The sequence below is a fragment of the Equus asinus genome, chromosome 3, assembly GCF_041296235.1.
Source record: "Equus asinus isolate D_3611 breed Donkey chromosome 3, EquAss-T2T_v2, whole genome shotgun sequence".
Taxonomy (NCBI): Eukaryota; Metazoa; Chordata; class Mammalia; order Perissodactyla; family Equidae; genus Equus; species Equus asinus.
Genome location: NC_091792.1, coordinates 14,366,741 through 14,384,516, shown reverse-complemented (window position 1 = coordinate 14,384,516; position 17,776 = coordinate 14,366,741). Strand labels below are relative to the sequence as shown.

The following is a 17,776-nucleotide window of genomic DNA, read 5'->3' as shown; positions in this document are numbered from 1 at the left end:
TATTATCATAGTTTGCATCTTTTCATGTTGTAATCTTTGAACATTTTTAGTGATAGTGATTTTGATACTGTCTTCTAACTTTTATACTAGAATTAAAAATGATTTACCTACTACCATTACAGTAATACAGTCTTCTGTATTTGTCTATATATTTTATCTTTACAAACAAGTTTTATACTTCCTTTTGCTTTCATATTTTTGTTTAGCATCATTTATTTCAACTTGAAAAAACTCCTTCAGCATCCCTAGTAAAGTAGGTCTAGTGGTAATGAACTCCCTCAGCTTTTGTTTTTCTGGACTTCTCACAAAGGAATTGCCCATGATTTGTTGCTGACTTGGTGTGTTTGAGGGTGGAGAAGGAAGGCCCAGGGCTTCCTACTCTGCCATCTTCCTGACATTACTCCTTCGCCAGCCGCTGTTTAGTACATCACCATGTTTTATTGTCTTCATAGCTCTTTTCATCATCTGAAATTAACCTGTTCATGCATGAATATACTTGGTTATTTCTGTTCCTTTTCACTAAAAAATTGTAGGCTCTAGAAGATCAGGGACCTACGTTGATCTTTATGTCCCAAATGTCTTAAACTGTGCTTGGCCCATAGTAAAACTTCAATGAATACTTATCTGGTTAATTAATTAATTAATCAGTATTAGGTTACAATTGTATCTCTGCATTTCAAAATAATTTTCCATACCCTCAGTGGAGACAGCACAGCCTAATATATGGAGTAATGGTGGAGACCAGGTTCTGCCAATGATCTTTCAAGTATATTCAAAGCCGTTTAGCCTCTCTGTGTGTTGTGATCTGTCTTATATGAGATTAAATTTAAAGTCATCCCTTCCCTATTTCAAAGGAATTATGTCAGGGTAAAATAAAATCATTTTTTAAAAATCTCTTGGACAAAACTCACCATAAAACAGACACTACGTAAGTACTTTCCATCTGCTTCAGTCATGATTCGTTGGAAAAATGTTTTATAGCCTGATAGATTGTCTTTGGGAGCGTGGATTACAATTACTGTGTTACTCTGGGTGACATAAATATCATAAATAACAATATCTTAAGTCAAGTGTCTAATATTTCTTCCAAACTTCCTTAGATTATTACCAAACGTTCTAGGCAAGATAGCCCCTTTATGACATAGTTGGGAAGTTTGCAATGAAAAATAGGACACTGTGGTTAGATATTACCTGAAACTTATTCTATATTTAAAAAGCCTCATCTTCATTAAAAAAAAAAAAGACATACTGTTTCTGTTCATTATTGAACTAGGAACATAACACTAGGTTTACGTGCCATACACTAGGTTTACGTGCCATGTACTAGGTTTACGTGCCATACACTAGGTTTACGTGCCATGTACTAGGTTTACGTGCCATACACTAGGTTTACGTGCCATGTACTAGGTTTACGTGCCATACACTAGGTTTACGTGCCATGTACTAGGTTTACGTGCCATACACTAGGTTTACGTGCCATGTACTAGGTTTACGTGCCATGTACTAGGTTCACGTGCCATCTACTAGGTTTACGTGCCATGTACTAGGTTTACGTGCCATACACTAGGTTTACGTGCCATGTACTAGGTTTACGTGCCATACACTAGGTTTACGTGCCATGTACTAGGTTTACGTGCCATACACTAGGTTTACGTGCCATGTACTAGGTTTACGTGCCATACACTAGGTTTACGTGCCATGTACTAGGTTTACGTGCCATACACTAGGTTTACGTGCCATGTACTAGGTTTACGTGCCATGTACTAGGTTCACGTGCCATCTACTAGGTTTACGTGCCATGTACTAGGTTTACGTGCCATACACTAGGTTTACGTGCCATGTACTAGGTTTACGTGCCATACACTAGGTTTACGTGCCATACACTAGGTTTATGTGCCATGTACTAGGTTTACGTGCCATACACTAGGTTTACGTGCCATGTACTAGGTTCACGTGCCATGTACTAGGTTCACGTGCCATGTACTAGGTTTACGTGCCATGTACTAGGTTCACGTGCCATGTACTAGGTTTACGTGCCATGTACTAGGTTCACGTGCCATACACTAGGTTTACGTGCCATACACTAGGTTTACGTGCCATGTACTAGGTTTACGTGCCATACACTAGGTTTACGTGCCATGTACTAGGTTTACGTGCCATACACTAGGTTTACGTGCCATGTACTAGGTTTACGTGCCATACACTAGGTTTACGTGCCATGTACTAGGTTTACGTGCCATACACTAGGTTTACCTGCCATACACTAGGTTTACGTGCCATATACTAGGTTTACATGCTGTATACTAGGTTTACGTGCCATATACTAGGTTTATGTGCCACTGTGTTAAATATTTTATACTTTATCTTATTTTTATCCTGAATAACTCGGTGAAGTAGGTGCTATCGTTGTTCCCATTTTACATAAGAGACAACTGAGGTTTAGACGGGTAAATTAATTTGCCCAGGGTCACACAGTGCACAGCAGTATTAGGGTTTAAACCCAGGTTGGTCTGACTTATTAGACCAAAGGACACAAGGCCTAATGGCTGCAGTGTTTAGGCAGAGAATATAAACACATGAGGCCTCTGTGTATGATATAAAGGGAACAACAAGTACTGTGGCCAAACAAGGGGTCAAAAGTCCTTCCAATGTAAAGCAAACAACAAACACCAGGCTAGAACACAGCACAACAGAACATAGGCCACCAGTTGGAAACCTGGCAGACTCACCCTTGTACTGAGCAGGCACACTGCAGGTGCTCAATAACTGTGGTTGAATGAATCACTTCAGAGCCTGCCTTACTGAGCACCACACTCTATTGCTTATTGACCTTCAAGATAAGTTAAATATGCTATTGCTTCAGTCTATGAGAAATACTTTTGCTACTGATTTGGGAGATAAATTGCCAATCATGTCTTTCTGTGAATTCTACCTATTTGTAAGAGAGCGAAAATAATCCTGAAAACTAATTTTAACTAACCAATAAAGTCAGTACTTGACTGTACTTTAATTTAACAGTAGTTATAGAAATAAGATACCCTTCAGGCAGAGATGGAAGCATGTATTTGTTGTCAGGGGAACATTTTGGTATTTTTTCTTTTCATTCTTTTTTAAAAGCAACATCACTAAAATACAGGTAATCTCTTGATTTATACAAAGAAAGAAAATATTGATTATTGAGAGTAAATTCAATTTAAATGATTTATGTCACTTGCCAAAAAGATCCAATTTAATAAATTTTAACAAAAAAGGTGTGATTGGTCTTTACTGTAGCAGAATTGAATATTATTTACAACTTACTACTATGTGCTTCATTTTTAGAAGGTACATAATCTAAAAGCAGTGTTTGTTTATATTTTTCAAATACATTTTGCTGCTATTGCAATGAGTTATATACTGAGCACCTACAATATGACTATCAGCCTATGCAGGTCAACGTGTAAAATCTAAAATGTACAGTTAAGAAGCTAATGTAATTTTTGTTCTAGTTTCATATTCACTAGTAGATTCAGAAAAAAAGACAAATTTTATCAATTTTAATTTCATGATTAAATTTCAGGTTCAAATGAATAACTCCAAAGTGAGAAAACTTTCTACAAAAGCAAAAGAATAGATTGTGAAAGCTGTATTATTGTTTTAGTTGACGTTAATGAGTTCAGGTACTTTAGGTGATTTCTACTAGGATATTTTAAAACTGAATCATTAAATTCATCAATCTTGAATGACTCACCCTTAACCCTGAAATGTATTCTAAGTGATGTTATAATAGGATGATCATGTCAAGGTTGATCATTTTCTATTTAGCCTAAAAAACTTACTTTACTCTGGCATTGAGTGCTAAGAGTATCAGCTAGAAAAAATGAGTTGGAAACAGAGGTTCATATGAACATTTTAAAGTGTATGTGACTAAATTACTTCTAGTATCATACAATTACATATTCCAATATCTTTTTAATAGCACTTTCTTAGAATTTACGTCTCAAATTTAAAAATATATGACTTTTAATTCAAAATACTTGAAGTTACAATTGCAATTTAAAGTTTTAATATCTGATTGTGGTTCCAGCTGGCAGTTTAAGCTTAATTAACTCAACCCCCTTCCCCCTACTCTACGAATCCTCATTTGAAGGACACCAGGAAAGAACAAGAGAGGCTTCTGATTAAGATGGCAGATTGAACACATGCATTTAGTCTTAATTTCACCCTTCCTGAACCTCCATTAAAGCTATGGAGAGTAATTTTTTAAGTGACATAAACTGATAAGAAAGGAGGTAACAGGAAAGGAGAAAATTACAATAAATTTTGGGATGTTAAAAAGCAGATAAACAAATAAGTGATTTAGCAGACCCAAGAAACCCAATAGCATATTAGCCATGGGGATAACTGAGAACCAGTCCAAGGTACACTGCAGAATCCTCAAAAAGCACTGGAAAGTAATAGCACATACCTCTGAAACAGAGATAGGTTTGGGGTCTGAAATAAAGAGGCCTCAGTGAAAGCTGTTTAAGAGGCTTGGTATGGATATACTTTATCCACTTTGCCATACTTTTCACAGAGCCTTTCACTTTGGCAGCTCATATGTTTCAATTCTGGAAGGATTCTTCTCGAATTATTTTGTTAATAATTTCACTCATTGTTTTTCTGTTCTCTTTCTCTGGAACCTCTGGATTCCTGCACCTACTACACACTGCCAGACAACTGCCCTTGACCCACCCTGGCAGAAGTCTGGAAGTTTGTTCTTGGGAAAAAGTGAAAAAGAAGGTCTCTAAATGGAGGGAATGGGTAGCATTCACAAAAAAGAAGTGTTCATTGACCTTATGCATAATCAATGCTGAACACAGAGATAGTGCTCTATCCTGAAAGTTGGGAGCCAGATTCTTACCCTCTGGGAAGGAGATGGAAGGCTCTTCTCTTGGGCATTTGACCAGCCCAAGAAGAAAAGATTTAATAGTATTAACATTGGAGTTTTCCTCCCAAAGTCCTCCTCATCAAATTACTTTACAATAACACTCCATATCTACAAAGCCCACCTATATGCTCAGAGATTCCAAGCGGCATTTAATCTTTCACTCTTCATCGTAAGCAGGTTGCCAAGGAACACCAGATACCTGAGGAAGGCTTTTAACATGGAAGATAACAACCAAAACACAAAGACAAAAACAAAAACAAAAGCAGCTACTTAGAAGAAACAATTCAATAAGAAGAAAAAAACTAACAAATAGTCAGATAAGAGAAGACATTGCATGTATGAAACAAGAACAGAATGGAATAAAAAAGAAAAATTCAGAGAACAAAACGTGTTTGTGGAAATTAAACACGGGAGAAATGAAAAACTAAATAAAGGGTTGGAAGATTATGTTGAAGTTATTTTTAAGACAAGAGAAGAAAAAGACCAACAAATAGGAAATTGAACATGCAAGATAAGAAAAGTAGAAAGCCAATCTAGAAAGTCTAAAATATGAATAATAGAGACTCTAGAAGGAGAGAATGGAAAAATAATGGGTGAAATCATTAACAAAATAATTTGAGAAGAATCCTTCCAGAACTGAAACACATGAGTTGCCAGAGTGGAAGGCTCCAGTGAAAGTCCAAAAAGGTTGATCAAAATATATCCATACCCAGCCTCATGGTTGTGAAATATCAGAACACTAAGGATAAAAAGAAGATTTCACAAACTTCCAGATTAAAAAAACAAGTCATATACAAAAGATCAGGAATCAAAATGATTTGGATATATCTCAACAAAAACACTGGAAACAAGCAGGCAAAACTCTGAAAAGATAATATTTCCAACATAGAATTGTATAACCAAGTAAACTACCATATTAATATGAGAATAAAATAAAGACATTTTCATAGATGCAAGTCCTCAAAATACGTACCTTTCACATACCCTTTATTAAGAAGCTAGAGGGGGATGTGCTCTAAATAAGTGAACAAACCAAAAAAGGAATACAGGAAAGAGGCAAAAGGAATCTCAGAGAGGATCCTGAGATCCCACGTGTACAGCTGTGTGCCAGACAGAGAGACCAACCAGTCCACACTGCAGCAGCATGATCCAAGAGATGGATGTGCTCATTCCTTTATTTGCCAGCCATACACTGAGCCCCTACCAGGTCCTGGACACTCTGCTAGGCGCTTGGCTACCTCAGTGAACAAAGCGGACAAAGATATGTGTGTCCCTCCTGGGGCTTATGTTCTATTGTGGGGGAGAGGAAAACAAACAATAAACAGTAATCAAATAAATCATATAATGTGTTAGAAGGTGTTGGTGCTCTGGAAAAATTAAAAAATAGCAGGCCCATGTAAGCGGATTGAGTGTGTCAGGGGTAAGAGGTAGGGACAGGTTGTAATATTAAGTAGGATAGTCTGGGTTGGCCTCATTGAGAAGGCAGGATTTGAGTGACAACTCAAAGGAGGTAAGGATTTGGCCAAGTAGATATTTGGGGTAAAATCATATTGGCTCAAGAAATAGCTAGAGCAATGCCTTAAGGTGGGAGCTTGTCTAGAATGCTGGTATTTTCAAGGAACTGCAAAAAGGCCACTGTGATTAGCATGAGGTGAGCTGTATTTTGAAGATGTCAGAGCAGCAAAGGGGGAGACTTTGTGAGCCACTGTAAAGACTTTGGCTTTTACCCTATGTGAAATGAGAAACCTTTGGAAGCTTCTGGGTAAAGAAGTCACATGATCTGACAATTTTTTTTTTTTTTTTTGCAGAGAAAGATTTGCCCTGCACTAACATCTGTTGCCAATCTCGCCTCTACTTTTTTCCTCCCCAAAGAACCAGTGCATGACTGTACATCCTAGTTGCAAGTCCTTCTAGTTCTTCTATGTGAACCACTGCCACAGCATGGCAACTCACAGACAGGTGGGGTGGTTCCTCAACTGAGAAGCGAACCCAGGTTGCTGAAGTGGTGAGAGCACTGAATTTTAACCACTATGCCATCACGGCTAACTCCTGACTCAAATTTTAAAAGGACCACAAGTGATATAATTTACTTGCTTACTCTTTGTTTGTTTTCCTCTCCCTCCCAATAGAACATAAGCCACATGAGGACAGATATCTTTCTCTGTTTTGTTCACTGATGAAGCCAAGTGCCTAGTAGAGTCTCTGGTACATAGTCGGGACTCGGTACATAGTTGCTGAATAAAGGAATGAACACATCCATCTCTTGGATAACCCTGCTCCAATGTGGACTGTTGAGAATAGGCTGCAGGACACAAGGGTAAACCCAGGGAGAATGATTTGGAGGCTGCTGCAGCAATCCAGGTAAGAGGCAATGTGTCTTAGACCAGGATAGTCGCAATGAAGGTGGTACAATTTGTAGGATTCTGGTCATATTTTGAGGGTAAAGCCAACAGGATTTCCTGGTGAGTTGGATATGGCATGTAAGAGAAGGGAGTTAAGAACAAGTTCAAAGTTTTGGCAGGAGCACCTGGAAGGATAGGGTTACTATCAACTGAAATGGAGAAGGCTGCATTTGGAGAATATTTTGGGGAATGGGGAATGGGGAGGTGTGGTTAGAAATTAATCTTTGACATTTGAGTTTCAGATATTCATTAGAAATCTACGTGGAGATGCCAAGAAATCTATGAGTCAGGAGTTTATGAGAGAAGTCTGACCTGGAGATGAATTTATTGAATGCTGTCATCAGTAATGTCCCCACTGCCCTTGTATTGTCTTTTTAAGCTGAAGACAAAAGGTCAGATGATCCTGACCCCACTTTTAATCTGTACTAAGCATGTCCTGACCAGTGCTGATGTCATTTCTATTGTCCCTTTCATGTCTTACTGCCTAGATCAGTTGATAAGAAGACACTCATTTCACCTGACAGAAGTGTTCTATCCTGAACTTCTCCGGGGAGCTGGTGGTGGGCACAGTGAGCCTGGAAGAAGAAAAATAGAGCAATCTACTTTTTTGACCATCTTTATGCCAGATGTATAATCTCTAATTCACATTCTAGTCCTGCCAGATAACCCAAGTGCAGAAGCCTAGTGATTCCCAGGAGTTACTCATGTCTTGCCCATTGCATTCCTCAGAAAGGGGAGAAAACTCTCAGTAAATCTGAAATTTTTTAAAAAATAAAGTATAATTGACGTACAACATTATATTAGTTTCAGGTATATGATATAATGATTCGTTATTTGTATATATTACAAAATGATCACCACAATAAGTCTAGCTAACATGCATCACCATACGTAGTTACAGAATTTGTTTTCTTGTAATGAGAACTTTAAAGGTCTACTCTCCTAGCATCTTTCAAACATGTAAACTTTCAGTAAAGCTGAAATTGGACTATGACCCAGAGACTGTTCAGCTTATCTATCTCCTGGGAGCTTTGATCTGATGGTGGCAATATTGCCCTTTCCATACACAGCTGCGTTTATGCTTTGTATTCATTTTTTAAAAAACTAAACGATATATTGCTTAAAAACTCTAATATTTCTAATAAAACCACAAACAAAAGCAAGAAAATGATTAAGATAAAATCATGTTAGTGGTTATTTCTTGGAGGTGGGAGGAGTATCCATTTAAGAGGCATATAGGGAGATTTTAAGGTATTAGTCATCTTCTATTTCTTTACTTGGATGATAGATTCATGGGCTTTAATTTTACTTAACTGTCCATAAATATCTTTACCCTTTTCTCTATGCATGATATATTTCCCAATAACAATTTTAAAATTGCAAAAAAAAAAAAAAGAATACAAAAGGGAATCAATTCCTAACAGAGGAAGGATAGAGGGGAATCTCCACTGAGAATTTGCACAGCCTAGCCTGCCGTGGATGTGGGAACTAGACTTCCCAATGGAGTTGTTGTAAAGAGCATTAACATGCTGTCCGGAGATAGAAGGAGCAGGAGTGAGAAGTGGGGCAAAAAAAAATGTGGTGGTAAATTGACAAAACCCACCCCTGCTCCTCCCTGGAGTGTCCAGGGTGACTGGCAGTGTGGGAAGAAAGCCGACTTCTAAAGAAATGGAAAGCTTTGTCTTTTGGGGTTTAGGGATCTTGGCATAGACATTAGCATCCCAGAATAATAACATTCTCTTTATTCCGGCATTTGGGTGTAGGCGAGAAGAGTCTATCAGTCAGATATTGTTGTATAACTATCCAACAATAAGCAGTCCAAAAGAGAGAGACCAAGATGAATGATCAAATACCTGATCCCAGCACCAAAAGAAAGAAATCAAGGGACAAAATAAATAATTTAAATTAGCACTTTTAGAGAGAGATTTATTGGCTAGCTTTTAAAAATTAAGTAATATACATGTATAGTGAAAAATCCAAATTCTACAGTAGTCCTCCTATGCCCAGGCCCGAGCTCTCCTTCCAAGAGACAATTACCATTACCTGTGTCTTCTTTATCCTTCCAGAACTATGCCTCAGAGATATTTGAGAAATAAAATAGTAACAGCCTACTATGAGTAAAGATCAGAGAATAAGAATGTATTTTTAAAAATTAAAACGTATGTAATCCAAATTAAAATATATTAGCTCTAGATGTCAAAAGATATAGATAGGTATAGACACAGTAGGGTTTGGAACAAAATTGGAAAAAGTCTCCTTTAGTATGGAGCAAAAGACTAAAGGATGGAAAATATGAGAAAATTGCTGAGAGACAGAGATGATCAATCCAGGAATTCTAACATTGTGAATAAATTTTATAAATTTGGTTTAGTTCCTTATTAGAGGAGCTAATAAAAGAAATAATAGAAAATCATGTAAGTAAAAATCACTTCAAGTTTCCTATTGAAAAGGCCCACCAAAGGCTGCGCAGGATGAATAAAAAGACTACTATTCCTAGACACACCTGTATAAATTTCAAAAACATAAAGAAAAACAATAAGATTGTGAATGTTTCTGGGGCGGAGAAAGCAACAGAGTTTTTGTTTTGTTTTTTGTATAAAATTTTATATCAGCAACCCAGAAAACTAAAATAATGAACAAATGCCTTTGAAGTACTGAGGAAAAATAATTTTGAATCTATAATTCTATATTAACTCTCAAGATTCCACCTGAGGGCATTGGCTAATGAACAGTGTGGGAGAAGAGAGTCCTAAGAGAAAGCTTCAGTCTCCCCAGGTGAGAAGGAAGGAAAAGGTTGGAGTTGGAACTGTCAAAGTGCCTAGGACTTGAGAAGCGAAATCCCAAAGTGGGTACAACTACAGGGAAGACAGCCTCACAACATCTGTGCAATCTGCTCTCAAGGCATTCTCCAGCTTCTAAGTTGTGCAAGTGAAGGGCAAGACATTGAGAAACTGGAACAGAAAGCAGTAACTGGGAGGCTGAATCTGTGGCAAAGATTTCAACAGCCACATGCTGCTGGGGAAAGTGAAGCTCAGGCAGAGTGGCCTTCCTAAACACCTCAGGCTTTGATTTGATCCAAAGAAGGCCACCTCCTATGAGTTAGGGCATGTATTAGTTTCCTAGAGCTGTCTTAGCGAATTATCACAAACTGAGTGTCTTGAAAAAATAGAAATGTATTCTTCCACAGTTCTGGAGGCCAGAAGCCTGAAATCAAGGTTTCAGCAGGGCCATGCTCTCTCTGAAGGCTCTGGAGAAGGAGGATCCTTCTTCGCTTCTTCTAGCTTCTGGTGACTGCTGACAATCCTTGGTGTTCCTTGGTTTGTAGACCCGTCACTCCAATCTCTGCCTCTGTTCTCCAGTGGTATTCTCCCTGTGTGTCCTTATAGACTTCTTGTAAGGACACAACTAGTTGGATTTAGAACTCATCCTAATCCGATACGACCTCATCTTAATTAATTACATCTGCAAAGACCCTATTTCTAAATAAAGTCACATTCTGAGCTTTTGGGTAGAACTTAATTTGGTAGGGGTGGGCACTATTCCACGAGGTATAGGCACAACTGAAATACGCCAGCCCTAACGAAACAAAAACCAGCCCTCAACAGGATGGGGGGGATCTGCTTATATTCTCTCTACCTGAAAGTAGAAACTTAATCCAATTAATGCAATTTTTAATATACTGTGTCTGCCATCCATTCAAAAATTGCAATGTAAACTTGAAAAGGAATAGAGCCAAAAACTGATAACCTAGAAACCACAACATAAATGATTCAGATATTGCAGCAATCACATAGGGACTTCAAAATAACTATGATTCAGATGTTCAAGAAAATAGAGGGAGAAAAATGGAGAATTTCAACAGAGACCTGTAATCTGTAAAAAAATAGTAAATGGAAATACTAGAACTAAAACTTCGACAACTGAAATTCATAATTCAATACATAGCTTTAAGAAGAGACTACATATAGCAAAAGAGGTTTAGTGAACTTGAAGAGAGGTCAATAGAAGGAATACAGATGCAAGCACAGAGGATAAAAAATAACAGAAAATTTAGAAAAGAGCATAAGAGATGATGGAAGACAGTACAGTGGCCAACATGTGTCTAAGCAGAGCTGCTTAATAAAAGGAGGGAGGAAACAGGGCAGAGTAACATCTGAGAGAACCTGGCCTAGAATTTTCCAGATAAATGAAATATCAAACCACAGATGCAAGCAGCTCTACAAATCCCAAGCAGGATAAATTCTTGTAGGTAGGTACATCACAGTCTAACTTTGAAAAACAAAAGACAAAGAGAAAAATCTCTGAAGCCAAAGGGGGAAAAAAAGATGCATTACCTTCAAAGAAGAAGCAATAAGATGCCAGCTGAATTTTCAACAGAGACAATGAAGCCACAATACAATGATTTGGCATCTTTAACGTGCTGAAAATGTCCGCCAACTTAGAATTCTATTCCTGTGAAAACACCTGTCAAAACTGAAGTATAAAGAAAAAAATATATTGTTTCCAGCAGACATGCCCTACAAAGCAGTTCCTCAGGTGGAAGAAAAATTATACCAAGTGGAAACACAGAAATCAGAAAGGAAGGAAGAGCCTCCGAAAGGGTAAATATTTTTGTAAACACAAATGTCTGTGAATGGCTTAAAACGACAGTAATAATGTCTCATAGAGTTTAACATATGTGCAGAAGTAAAATATATAACAGTAGCACAAAATGTAGAGAGATTTGTAAATGAAGTTAACTGTTTTGAGGTTCTTACACTGTTTAGGAAATGACAAAAGTACTTACTGACTTAAGGTTGAGTAAAACAAGATAGGGATGCACGTTGTAAACACTAAGATAATGACGAAAAAATATTCAAAAGACTGCATAGCCAATAAGATAATCGAATTTTTCAGTGAGCTAATACTTCGCTTTTCATTGGAGGAAATCAATTGATGTGGTTTAAAGTTGACATATCAATAGATGGATATATCAGAACATTTTTAGAGTTACTGCGAATCTGCCAGGAAAACTAAAGACAGAAACAGTTTAAAGTGGTGACTTCTGGAAATGAGGACTAGTATATAGGAGGTAACCCAACAGACTTTGGTTTTATGGTCTTGTCTGCTGCTTGCATTTTTACTATGTACATGAAATATGTTGATAACATTTTTAAACAAAAGTTTAATACTGAAAAAATTACATATTTTATCCACTCATTTGAAAATACTTTTAACCCGAATAAGTGCAAAGTTAGACATAAGTTTTCATCTCCATTGTTCTGATGAATTTCTGATACTTCTTTAAGAGTAGCTCAAACATTGCCACGAAGCCATCTTCGCTCTTCCGCTCATACTGCGTTGTTTCACTCTCTGAGTTGCTCTGGTGCTTTGCACAGAGTATCCATCTCTTAAAGTGGTTGCCGTATGTCTTTCCTACTCCCAGTCTGCAAGCACAGATTATTTCGTCAGCTTGTTTCCCCAGCACCTAGCAAAACTCTGACACCTTCAGGTGATTCATCACTGAAGGTTGACACGAGGTCTTTCTATTCCAAGGGCTCATTTATTCCAGGCACTTCAGACACCCAGTTCAGTGCTTAGTACGTGTCTATGCTACATTTAGCAGTGTGTGTGGTCCTAAGTGGTTGTCATTCTCATCCTTTTTTCATATTAGCATTCTCTGTTTAACCGCTTGTTTGGCACTAGTTTAAGCTGGTTCATACATCTAGAAAACTGACAGAAAGTCAATTATACCAAGTTCCACTGCTGATTTATGACTGTTGGTGTTTTTGTGACTTTCAGTATGGAAATTTCCAAACGTATACTGAAAAGAGAATAGTATAATGAACTGATGTCCCCGTCGTCTGGCTTTAGCAGTTACCATTAAATGGACAATCTTGTTTTAGCTGTACCCTTGTCCACAACCCTCGAAATTGTTTTGAAGCAAATTTTAGACAAGATACAATTTCATCTATAAAAAATTTTGGTTTTTAAAAACTTGAATATTAATTTCTTAGTAGTATCAAATAGCCAGTGTGTGTTCATATTTCTCCAGTTGTCACATAAACATATGTATGTGTGTGCGTGTATATGTTTGAATTGGGATTAGGTCCATATACAGTGATTTGTTGATGTATATCTTAAGTCTCTTTTAATCTATGTTTTCCCTGCATCTCATTTTCTTTTCTTGCAATGTTTTTGTTGTTGTTGAAGAAACTAAGTTTTTGTTCTGAGAAGTTTCTCATAGTCTGGAATTTGTTGATTGCATCCACTTGGCGTAGTTGAACATATTCCTTTGTCCCTTGAATTTCCGTAAACTGATCAGATTCAGATTTGATTTCTTGTTCTGTCTTGCACGGCTATATTTTAGGTGGTGTTCTGTGTTTCCTTTGGACAGTATACAATGTTCAATCACTCTTTTTGCGATATCAGCCATTAATAGTCATATTCATTGGAGGTTCGAGTGGTGATATTTAAATTTTGTTACTTACTAATCTTTATCAATTGGAAGAGAAACTTTTATTAACTTTTTGTTTACTCTGATATATGGACTGTATATAAAAGATAAATATTTCATTCTTTCCCTGTAAACACCTGTTTTCAAAGCAATGAGGTGATTTTCTAGTATATATTTAAAATTTTTATATTAATTCCAAAAAATACCTGATATGTTTCAGTGCATTGCAGTTTTTACTCTTCTTTTATGCTTAAATTGTCTATCTTAATCCAGTGGAAACTTTTTCAGGTTGACTCCTGAGTCTGATATGAGCCTACTCGTTTTGGCAGTTTTCTCCATGTTCCAGGCTCATCTTGTACCTCTCCCCTTCCTAGACTTGGAATCAGCCATTTCTTCAAGAAGCTTTGGTTTCTTTCAGTGGGGATGGGATTTAGACACCAGAATCGAGGTGTTGAGGGAAGGCAGCCCCTTTTAGTAAATCAGTATGATCTAGTGGAAAAGAAGAGGGCTTCAGATAGACTCAGATTCAAATTCTGACTCTGGCCCAGACACACACGTAAATTTAGCCAAATTACTTAACCCCCATGACCCTCATTTTCCTTTTTTTAAAAATAGATTGTTTGCAGGGTGACCATATAATTTATGGTCCAATTCATGATACCTTTGAGAGTGAAGAGGGTATTATTATAAATTCCGCTGAGACACTAGGTGTAACTGGGACTATCCTGGGAAAACTGGGACATATAGTTATCTTAGTTCTAGTGGGTTATAATGATTAGAGACAGTGCACATAAAGACCCAAGCATAGCTTTACCCAAGTAGGCACTGAGTAATTGTAGGTAGTATTGTTAGTGCTCATTTCTCTTTATCCTGCTTCCTGCCCCAAAATTAGACTCTGACATTTAATGTCACTGAATCCAATGACACTAATGTTGGGAAATAAAATACTTCTCAATATGATTCCTCCTGACTTCTTCTGTTGACAAACACAATGCACTGCCATGAGGAGTAGATGCTGTCAAGACACTGACCATATTCCTTAGGCCCTATCATTTCAATGTGTTCTAGACAACTTCCATTTGCCAATGTCTATATCGCTGTGCCCATACGTGAAATAAACTAAAAGTGCCAGGAAATTAACACCCTTACCCCAGCAGCTCTCAGTCACTGACTGATAGAAATCAGCCCCTGTGTGTCTCTAATGGGATTCTGTAGTGTGTTTTGCCACTATTTCCAAGAGTTTCCCTCTGACATACAGCTTTAGTCACCCTCTGCAGTAATTGGCTTAAGTATGCATCACTTGTTGGCCACTGTCTTTTCCCCATGGCACTTCTCCACTGTCCTGTCCTTGTTCCATGCACCTCTCAAGTTCACCAGAATTTTTGTTGCAGGGTCTGCTTTTGGGAGAACCAAAATAAAGACACTAAGATATGTATTATTTTTTTTCTTCCAGGTTCTTTTTTATCTGAGATATAATTGACCTATAAAATTGTATTAGTTTTAGGTGTACAACATAATGATTTGATATATGTATATATTGTGAAATGATTACCACAATAAGTTTAGTTAACATCCATCACTACATACAGTTACAAATTTTTTTCTTATGATGAGAACTTTTAAGCTATATTCTCTTAGCAACTTTCAAATATACAATACAGTATCGTTAACTATAGTCACTGTGCAGTACATTACATCCCCAGGACTTATTTATCCTATAACTGGAAGTCTCTACCTTTTGACCATCTTCACCCATTTCACCCACCCCACCCCCACCTCCCGCCTCTGGCAACTACTAATATGTTCTCTGTATCTATGAGTTCATTTTTTTTTTAAAGATTTCACATATAAGTGAGATCATATGACATTTGTTTTTCTCTGCCTTATTTCTCTTAGCATAATGCCTTCCAGGTTCATCCATATTGTCACAAATGGCAGATTTCCTTCTCTTTGTGGCTGAATAATATTCCATTGTATAAATATACACCATATTTTCTTTATCCATTCATCCATCGGTGGACACCCAGGTTGCATCCATGTCTTGGTTGTTGTAAAATAATGCTTCAATGAACATGGGGGTGCAGATATTTTTTCAAGACAGTGTTTTTGTTTTCTTTGAATAAACACCCAGAAGTGGAATTGCTGGATCATATGGCAGTTCTATTTTGAATTTTTTGAGAAATGTCTGTGCTGTTTTCCACAGCAGCTATGTCAATTTTACACTCCCACAACAGTGCACAGGCGTTCCCTTTTCTCCACATCCTTCTAGTCTTTTTGATGATAGCCATTCTAACAGCTGGAGGTGATATCTCGTTGTGGTTTTGATTTGCATTTCCCTGATGATTAGTGATGTTGAGCACATTTTCATGTACCTGTTGGCTATCTGTGACTTCTTTGGAAAAATGTCTCTTTAGATCCTCTGCTCATTTTTTAATCATATTTTTTAAATTATTGTTATTGAGTTCTGTGTTCTCTATATATTTGAGATATTAACCCCATATCAGATATATGGTTTTGCAAATATTTCTCCCATTCAGTAGGTTGCCTTTTTATTTCCTTGATGGTTTCCTTTGCTGTGCAGAAATGTTTTAGTCTGATGTAGTCTCATTTGTTTATTTTTGCTTTGTTGCCATTGCTTTTGGTGTCACAAAGACCAATGTTAAGGAGCTTACTGCCTCCGTTTTCTTCCAGGAGTTTTATGGTTTCAGGTCTTACATTCAAGTCTTTGAGATATGTTATTATTGTGAGATGTCATGAGTAAACAAGGGATTGTGGTTTTGGTCATTTCAATACTACCTCACTGAAGACTAAAGAAAGGGAGGTGCTGAACAATTTGGAGTGCTCTGTCAAAGGACCTCAAATGCTTTCTTCTTATATACATATTGATGTTTTAGATTTCTTATCAAAGCAATTAAACTAAAGCACATGATATTTTCCATAGTTAGTGTTGTTATCAATGATGGGTGAAGAGCAAGCATCATGACCAGAGAGAGTAGGAATGAGTAAAGACAACGTTATTGATTGAACATCTCTCTGCTTCATTATTCCTGCAGGGAAAGTGCTAACTTTTTTAACTATCTGGAATTAATGGTTTGTAGACTCCAAAGTTACTGTGCATTTTGTTTTTTGAGTACAAAACATAGCAAAAAAGAAAATCAATAAATGAAAAAATGAGTTTTTGCTGCGGCTGTGATACACAGACCCACACAATGCCTCAAAATAACAACAACAGCAAAAATTCTATACTCCAAGTGAGATTCTGGCAGAAAGAGCTGATGTGGACAAACTTTTCTGAGGTGCAAGGAGAAAGGATTTGGTATTTGAATTCCTTTGGTAGTAATGCTTTCTATACGAGACCATCAAGACTGACCTCGTCAGGTTTTACAGCCTTATCACAGTCACTACCACACATCCAAGGCTTTTGGGTCACCTGTCATCACCTGGCCCTTGTCCCATTTTGATCAATATATCCTCTGATGTGCCCCACTCCTTTCACTGTGGCCCCGCCAATGCTTCCATTGAGTTCAGTGGAATTTAAATAATCTATGCTACACAAAGTGCCACATTTTCTCAACTATTTCTCTGACTGCTTCTTTTCCCTTTGTGGTTAAATCCTTGCTTTCATCTGAGGAGCCAAACTTCCCCTGCAATCTTTGTAAGTGGAGCTGTTTTGTTTATAGCTTTAATGAGGTATAGTTGATATATAACAAATTTCACATTTAAAATGTCCAATTTTATAAGTTTATGTTTGTACACATCCATGAAACTATCACCATAACATAATGAGCAAATCCGTCACCTCAAAAAATTTCCTCACACCCATTTATAGTCCTACCTTCCACTTTAGAGATTATGTATATTCACAATCCATATTTATCTGAGGTGGAGTGTCCTGCTTAAAGCTTCTAAGCCATTGATCTCTCTTCTTCTTTCAAAAACCCATCTCCTTTAAACTTATACATACTCTGAGACTATGCTTCTAGCTTTCCTTCCTATTTTCTGTTACGTGTCAACCTTCTTCCCACTCCT

The 17,776-nt window shown here is 37.3% G+C and overlaps 1 long non-coding RNA gene across 1 annotated transcript in view; it reads left to right on the top strand.

The window, feature by feature from the left end:
* LOC123284563 (uncharacterized) overlaps positions 1–8,352 on the top strand; it is a 45,789-nt gene extending 37,437 nt beyond the window's left edge. The window contains exons 2-3 of the long non-coding RNA XR_011502431.1: positions 6,718–6,914; positions 7,039–8,352. This is a non-coding gene — a long non-coding RNA (uncharacterized lncRNA). The remainder of the gene's footprint in view (positions 1–6,717; positions 6,915–7,038) is intronic.
* The last annotated feature ends 9,424 nt before the right edge of the window (positions 8,353–17,776 follow it).